We start from the raw sequence: 7,165 nt of genomic DNA, 5'->3' as shown, positions 1-7,165 counted from the left end.
TAATCAGGAATTACTTTCTTGGTAAGTAATGCAGGGAAATATGTGTATGTTATCAACGAAGCAGTACATTGATGATTCCAACAAGCATCCAGTTGAGTGGGGAATGGAGAGATCTTCCTCTTATCCTTGTGTCAAGACTGCCTATCTCTGCCCGTCATCCACCTGTGAGTTAGGCTGTGTTTCTCTTTCCATTGGTGCAGTCTGCCCAGCTGGAACGCACTTTGGGTTCTTTCTCTGTAAAGCCTCAGCTGTTCCTGAGGCTGTCTTCTCCACACAATCGCGGAGGCACAGCACAGCACAGAGTTTATATCTGACAGCAACAGTCCCGGTTTAATGTGCTTGGAGTGACGGACACGGTCACTGAGTGCAACATCGAATGGTGCTGAGGTACAGACTCGCTGAGGGGATATTTGGAGAAAGAGGCTAAACACAAAGTCACTTCTCCTCGGGAGCCTCGCCCGAGCCCAGTCTCACTGCACACCGGGCTGTTTCACACTCCCGATGTCCAAAGAACTGATTATTTCAACACCAAACGCTCTATTGGTTTAACTTACTTTTTAAAATTCAAAATTGTTTTATTTTTCCAGTTATATTTGGAAACCGAAAACCGTCTCCCCGTCGGGGAATTGAACCCCGGCCTCTCGCGTGACAGGCGGGGATACTGACCACTATACTAACGAGGAACCTATAGACGAACGTAGCCTGTCATTCGGTTGTCAGGGTACAGGAGAACTCACAGAGTCATTTCGAATCTGTTCGTTGACTGTAAACCTGGCGACTTTCAGACACCCACCTCTCAGGATTCTCCAGCGATTCTGTCACTTACTGTGTTCAAGCACCGGCCAGAGCTGGGGCTCCCATTAGGGCCTAACTGAATGTGGTTGAAAAAGATATTTCTAATCATATTTTATTTTCCCATTTACTAATGAGAGAGGCAGGACACGATTTATCGCTCTTCGACGGTCCGATCCAGGTTGAATAATCACTGGGCGCTGTGTGACTCCGGTCTGCTGGAGGGTGACGACATCAACTGGACGGAACAGGGACTGCAGAAGAGTGAGGAATGACCCGTCAGAGAGCAGCTCGGGGACTGGTGATCGACTCACAGGTCAAACAGCACTGGAGACGGTTCAGTAATCGAAGGGCCTGCACGTTGATGCGGCGATGGTGGTATAGTGGTGAGCATAGCTGCTTCCCAAGCAGTTGACCCGGGTTCGATTCCCGGCCATCGCAGGTTCCAGAGTTTTAATCTCCCGACATCGGGACTATCACAAGTAAACCTTTTAAAGAACAAAGATCTATGCAGAACTCGACGTCTCGAGCGCTCTACTTATGCTGAACCGTGGGTAACTTGCTGAATTCATTTCGTTCGATGAGTGAGGGTTAGAGAGATCCCATCGCCGTTTCATTAATTATTACTTACTGTGAGCAGGTCAGTGGGTCAACGAAGGAATTCCCGTCCCTCACCTTTTCCCCGTAAATTAATGAACGGATCAGTGCAGCTTCCTGTTCTCACTCTGTCCAAGATTCCTGAAGCAAACTGGAACACATGTGGTCGCCCCATTACAGGAAGGATGTGGAGGCTTTGGAAAGGGTGCAGAAGAGATTTACCAGGATGCCGCCTGGATTAGAGGGTATGAGCTATGAGGAGAGATTGGAGGAACTTGGGTTGTTTTCTTTGGAGCTGAGAGGAGACCTGATAGAAGTTTATAAAACTATGAGAGGCATAGATACGGTAGGCAGGCAGGTATATTTACTAAGGTAGAAATGTCAAGTACTAGACGGCAAGCGTTGAAGGTGAGAGAGGGTAAGTTTAAATGAGTTGTATGTGGCAAGTGTTTTACACAGAGACTGATGGGTGTCTGGAACAGCCTGCCAGGTGCAGGAGTGGAAGCAGATGCGATTCTATTGTTCAGCTACTGTTACATAGATAGGCACATGGATATACAGGGAGTGGAATGATTTGTGCAGGGAATGGGGGTGGGTGGCGAAATATAGAACATGTACAGTATTATCCTGCATCGTGTTCGGCGCAGACATGCTGGGCCGAAGGGCCTGTTCCTGTGCTGTACTGTTCTATGATCCATGATCCAAACATGTCCTAGATGACGTGTTCACACTGAGTGACGTCAGTCTGTTCGCCACCCGCTCTCTGTCTATGTTTACCCTGTGCAATCTCTGCACTCACTCCCCCTCCGATCCGACTTGTTCTGTGTGCCCCACAGCCCCGTTACGTGATGTGTTTGGTCTCACCCTGTCAGAGGTGTTCCCCTTGTTCCCCCCACTGCCCACTCACCACCTTCTCTGCTGCTGAACATTCACTTGTTCTCTCTCTGTCCCGTTCCTATTGACGGGGCCCGGTGCTTCTACACTGACAGGTGTAATACACGGTCACACAGCACAGAAATGTCCATACCGACAATAACCATTCCTTCTGTGCTAAACCCGATATCCAGCACTTGGCCAACGACGGTATCTGCCTCAGCGAGTTAGTTAATCTGGACACTTCATCGATGTTGTGAGATTTCCTGCTTACGCTGCCCTTTCAGGACGTGCGGTCCAGACATCAACCACCCTGCGGATGAAAACCTTCCTCAGACCGTCTCCAAACCCCTTCCCCCTGTCTAGGAACTGGACATTTCTGCCCATCACCTGTCCGTCATTGTGGCTCCGTTGTTCCCCTTCCCAGGGGTAAAGCAGGCCTGTCCTGTGTGTCCCACAGCCCCGTCACGTGATGTTCTTGGTCTCACCCTGTCAGAGATGTTCCCCCTGTTCCCCCCACTGCCCACTCCCCACCTTCTCTGCTGTTCTATCTCTGACCCTGTTCTAATGACGGGTCCCAGCACTGAAACAATAACTCACTTTCGATTTCAACCCGACCTGCTGAGTGGTTCCAGCATTTTCTGTTCTATATCAGAGCACAGCCTCATACAGCAGGGAACATTATGTATTGGACCATAGCTGAGCACAACAGGGACAGTCGGTCTCCCCAACGAACCTGTCCACATGGAATAATGGAATGAGAGGAACTTTAATATTGAAACGCGAGATTTTCATTCTAAGTGAAGTGAAATGTATATTGTGGGGATGTGTGATGTGACAGCGTCCTGTTGTAAAAGGTTCAGCTGAAGAATAGCAGAGGATGGTTTTGATCCATCGACCTCTGGGTTATGGGCCCAGCACTCTTCTGCTGCGCCACTCTTCTGTTGGGCAAACAGTTGCATCGTTATGTATTCCCCATTTTATTCTTCTTGCCGGTTTCCTTTCCGACTTAACATAGTTTCTTTTGCTGGCTTCTATTCTTTCCCCTCACTTACTACTTCATCTATTCCCATTCTCTCTCCCTCTACGTTACTTACTTCCCGTTCCATACTGTTAACATCTCTGTGCTGTTTGTGCTCTCTCCCGGGTACAACGTAGAAATTAAGAGGCGCATCTTGGGGAGTTGGCGATGCAATGTGTCAGGGGATTTATCCATGTCAGATATCACTATCCCTGTGGCTCGAGAGAGCATCAGGTTTGGATTTTTACTGTCCGAGTCCGTTCTGAGGTCAGTTATAATTCTCTGCAGGGCTTTGTTTTGTGTATTTTACAAAGTCAAAATCAGCAACGTGGAGATGCCGGGGATTGAACCCAAGACCTCATACATGCAGAGCATGCGCTCTCCCACTGAGCTACATCCCCACTCCCACTCCGTAATTTGAGAAGTCCGCTCTTTTAGGGTTTCATCTTTTGAGAATAAAACAGGATTACCGGAACACAGAGAACAAGGCTGGCACCGGCATTTCGGCCCATCCCACGCCATCATTCAGTGCGACCATGGCTCATCATCCAAGGTCAAGCCCCTGTTCCGCTCTCTCCCCACACGCCGTGTGGCCATTTACAATTAAATCAAAACAATACATTAGATCCGGCAAGTCCGTTATGTCCAAGGATGTCGCTGGAGGAAAAACGCACATTCCGGTAAACGGAAAGCGGAACATCCGGACTCCGGACGTGAGACCCCACACGGAGGGCTCCCACTGAGCTCAGTAGCCGTAAGAGCCCGCCTTTGGACAGCGCAGTGTTACCCAAATGACAATGACACGGATAGGAAAGGCTGCCGGATCGCCAGCGTCCCTGGGTGGGCTCGAACCACCAACCGTTCGGTTAACAGCCGAACGCGCTGCCCGATTGCGCCACAGAGAAACTCTGAAGGAAGCGGGGAATAATATCCCATTCCCGGGTCGGGAGACGGTGACCAGGGACCGGTGTTGGGACCCAGATTTTCACAATCTGCACCAATGCTTTGGATCAAGGAGTCACGGACATTATAAAACAGAAAACGATAGAAACATTAAGTACGTCGAGCGACATCTGTGGAGAGAGAAACAGAGGTAACGTTTCTGGTCAGAAACAGGGCCAAGAGTGATCAGGACCACTGTTCCGGAGAGAATTTCCAAGCCAACATTCCAAATGCATAACGCAAGCATTGAACCGCAGTAAAAACAGTGTCATTTATTACATGGAATTTTCACTCCGGGTCCAAACAATCAACAGCCCCTCAAAATTACACCGGCTACTCCCGTTGTCGGCAGGATTCGAACTTACGTGGGGAAACCCCAATGGATTTCTAGTCCATCCCCTTAACCACTCTGTCACGACTACCGAGCTCCCCACAACCCGGCAGCCAGAAGGACATTGGCCCTGGGCTAGGACCACAGTGTCCCGGGACGGACGGGGTCAGCACTCATCCCGGAGTCTGAGAAACAGGACTAATCCTGAACTATAAACAGAAACTGCTGGAAACACTCAGCAGGTCAGGAAGCGTCTGTGGAGAAATAGTTAACGTTTCAGGTCGATGTCCTTTCACCTTGAACTCCGGGCAGGCAGTTGGACGGACGGAGTCTCACTCAGTGCGGGACGGTGTTTCCTCACCCTGCCACCACAGTCTCAGTTTGCTTAATGTGGGCATTAGCAACATGGGCAGCGGTTGTTGCTGTTCTCAAGCTGCCCTGGAGAAGGTTGGGCCTGACCGCCTCTCTGGTCCGCTGCGATCCGTGTGGTGAGGGAGCTCCCACAGGGCTCTCAGTGACGGGGCTCCAGGATCCTGACCCGGCGTCCAGACAGTGATGGCGATGGGGTGGTGGGCACTGCACGGTGGCCCAGGCTGTGTGGTCAGGGTTTTTCACTCTCCTCCTCCTTTCTGATCCACCCGACGGGTTTGCCGGGCCATCACCAGACAACCCCATTGGCGTGGGCTGGAGTTACATACAGTCCAGAGCGGGATAGGACGGCGGGTTTTCTTCCTCCAGCACCCGGGATTCAGCAGGTGGGAGAGACTGAGATCGGTTGGCGGGGCTCAGCTGATGTTCCGTCTGCTGTCATAAGGCATTGACCTGACACTTCGGTCTTCTCTCTCCCTGGGAGCTGCGTGACCTGCTGAGGTATAGCGCATGTTTTGCTGTCATGTCCAATTTCCAGCAACCGCAGTGTTTATGGACAGTTTGAACCCGACTCTGGATATACAAGGGCGGACATGGACTGGGGCGAGACTGACATCGGGCGTTAAATTCTCCCCAGACTTGCACAAGTGTATTTTAATGAGTATTAAGGGGGTGGTGGAGCCTTGGCTTTCAAGTACAGAGACCCTTAACGTGACAGCAAATGCAGATAAGCGTCTGACGCATCCTACAGGGGAGATACTTCATGAGGCGGTGCAGGGAATTTAACAGCAGTGTGGCTTTGTTCCAAACATGTTAGAGTTTGAGTCGACCCACACTGGAGGGCTGCGTGTAGTTCTGTTCGCCACACTGCAGGGAGGGCCAGATTTCGCGAGAGACGGTGCAGAGGAGATTCACCAGGATGTCAATTCCGTTATCAAGGTTGTTCCCTTTGGAACTGCGGAGACTACGACGTGATGTCATTGGGATAGGTGAAGTTGCAAAGAACATAGGAAGAGTAGACAGAGAGAAGCCGCTCCCGTTGGCGTTGAGACTGGAACAGGAGTACATGGACTGGAGGTGAATTATCGGAAAACTATGGGAGGGCGAACACAGAGGGAACAGGGAATGTGGCCTGAGACCGAAGGGTACAAACTGGAATATTCTTGTGGAACAGGGAGACTGACTGAGACTCTGAATGAAGACATCACATCGGTCTGTGCAGAAGAAAGGGACAGAGTCTCTGTCGGGAATGGAGGGGGTGTGAGGAGAGAGATTCCACGGGGTAAACACAGACACGAACGAGTGGTGAATAGACGGACGTCACTCAGTGTGAGCGAATCATCTGGGACATGTCGGGAATCTGTAGGCATACAGTTTCCTGTAGGCATCTGGAATAGAGAGAGTGTGAGAGCTGGAAAATGCATGTGTTTGTTCATTTATTGACAGGGAAAAGATGAGGGATGAGAATTATATCCCCGATCTACTTTCAAGAAGTGACGAAATAATCTCCCTTACACTCATTACCAACCTCAATTTTTGAAAAAAAATATGTTTTTTTTTTACTCGGAAATTAAACCCTGACTGTGCTGAGCGGAGAGTCTCATCTTTTGCAGTTTCAGATGTACTCGATTTAAAAGCGTCCGCCGTTGCAGTTCCTGTTCCGTCCACTCGATGTCCCCATCCTCCAATAGACTGCATTTGCACAACGCAGAGATAAGATAAGATTTCTTCATTAGTCACATGTACATCGAAACACACAGTGAAATACATCTTTTGCGTAAGGTGTTCTGGGGGCAGCCCGCAAGTGTCACCACGCTTCCGGCGCCAACATAGCATGCCCACAACTTCATAACCCGTACGTCTTTGGAATGTGGGAGGAAACCGGAGCACCCGGAGGAAACCCACGCAGACACGGGGAGAACGTACAAACTCCTTACAGACAGTGCTCGGAATTGAACCCGGTTCGCTGGCGCTGTAAAGCATTACGCTAACCGCTAAACTACCCTGCTGTAATTATTCAGTTGAGAGTCGACATCTGCAACAGCTGATTAGCTGTGAATAGAGTGTCTTGTAACTCACATCAGCTGTGAATCAATCAAAACTTTACCTTTTCAATGATAACAGTTTACTCCAAAATTGTCACCCTCTCGGCAAGTCTCTAAGAGGAGAGATTTCACATAATACCCCAGAGCACTCCAATCTCACAACTTTTGTGTTTACTCTCTGGCCCAGTTTAGTTT

General features: G+C 49.8%; 4 non-coding genes across 4 annotated transcripts; 1 reads left to right on the top strand and 3 right to left on the bottom strand.

The window, feature by feature from the left end:
- Positions 1 to 611: 611 nt before the first annotated feature.
- On the bottom strand, positions 612 to 683 carry trnad-guc (transfer RNA aspartic acid (anticodon GUC)). Its single transcript has one exon. It is a non-coding gene; the product is annotated as a tRNA-Asp (tRNA).
- A 478-nt stretch (positions 684 to 1,161) lies between these two features.
- trnag-ccc (transfer RNA glycine (anticodon CCC)) lies at positions 1,162 to 1,233 on the top strand. Its single transcript has one exon. It is a non-coding gene; the product is annotated as a tRNA-Gly (tRNA).
- A 2,379-nt stretch (positions 1,234 to 3,612) lies between these two features.
- trnaa-ugc (transfer RNA alanine (anticodon UGC)) lies at positions 3,613 to 3,684 on the bottom strand. Its single transcript has one exon. It is a non-coding gene; the product is annotated as a tRNA-Ala (tRNA).
- A 430-nt stretch (positions 3,685 to 4,114) lies between these two features.
- On the bottom strand, positions 4,115 to 4,188 carry trnan-guu (transfer RNA asparagine (anticodon GUU)). Its single transcript has one exon. It is a non-coding gene; the product is annotated as a tRNA-Asn (tRNA).
- Between the last annotated feature and the right edge of the window lie 2,977 nt (positions 4,189 to 7,165).

Source organism: Pristis pectinata, chromosome 39 (assembly GCF_009764475.1).
Source record: "Pristis pectinata isolate sPriPec2 chromosome 39, sPriPec2.1.pri, whole genome shotgun sequence".
Lineage (NCBI taxonomy): Eukaryota > Metazoa > Chordata > Chondrichthyes > Rhinopristiformes > Pristidae > Pristis > Pristis pectinata.
Note: the sequence above shows the minus strand (reverse complement) of the source record. Positions and strands in the feature narration are given on the sequence as shown.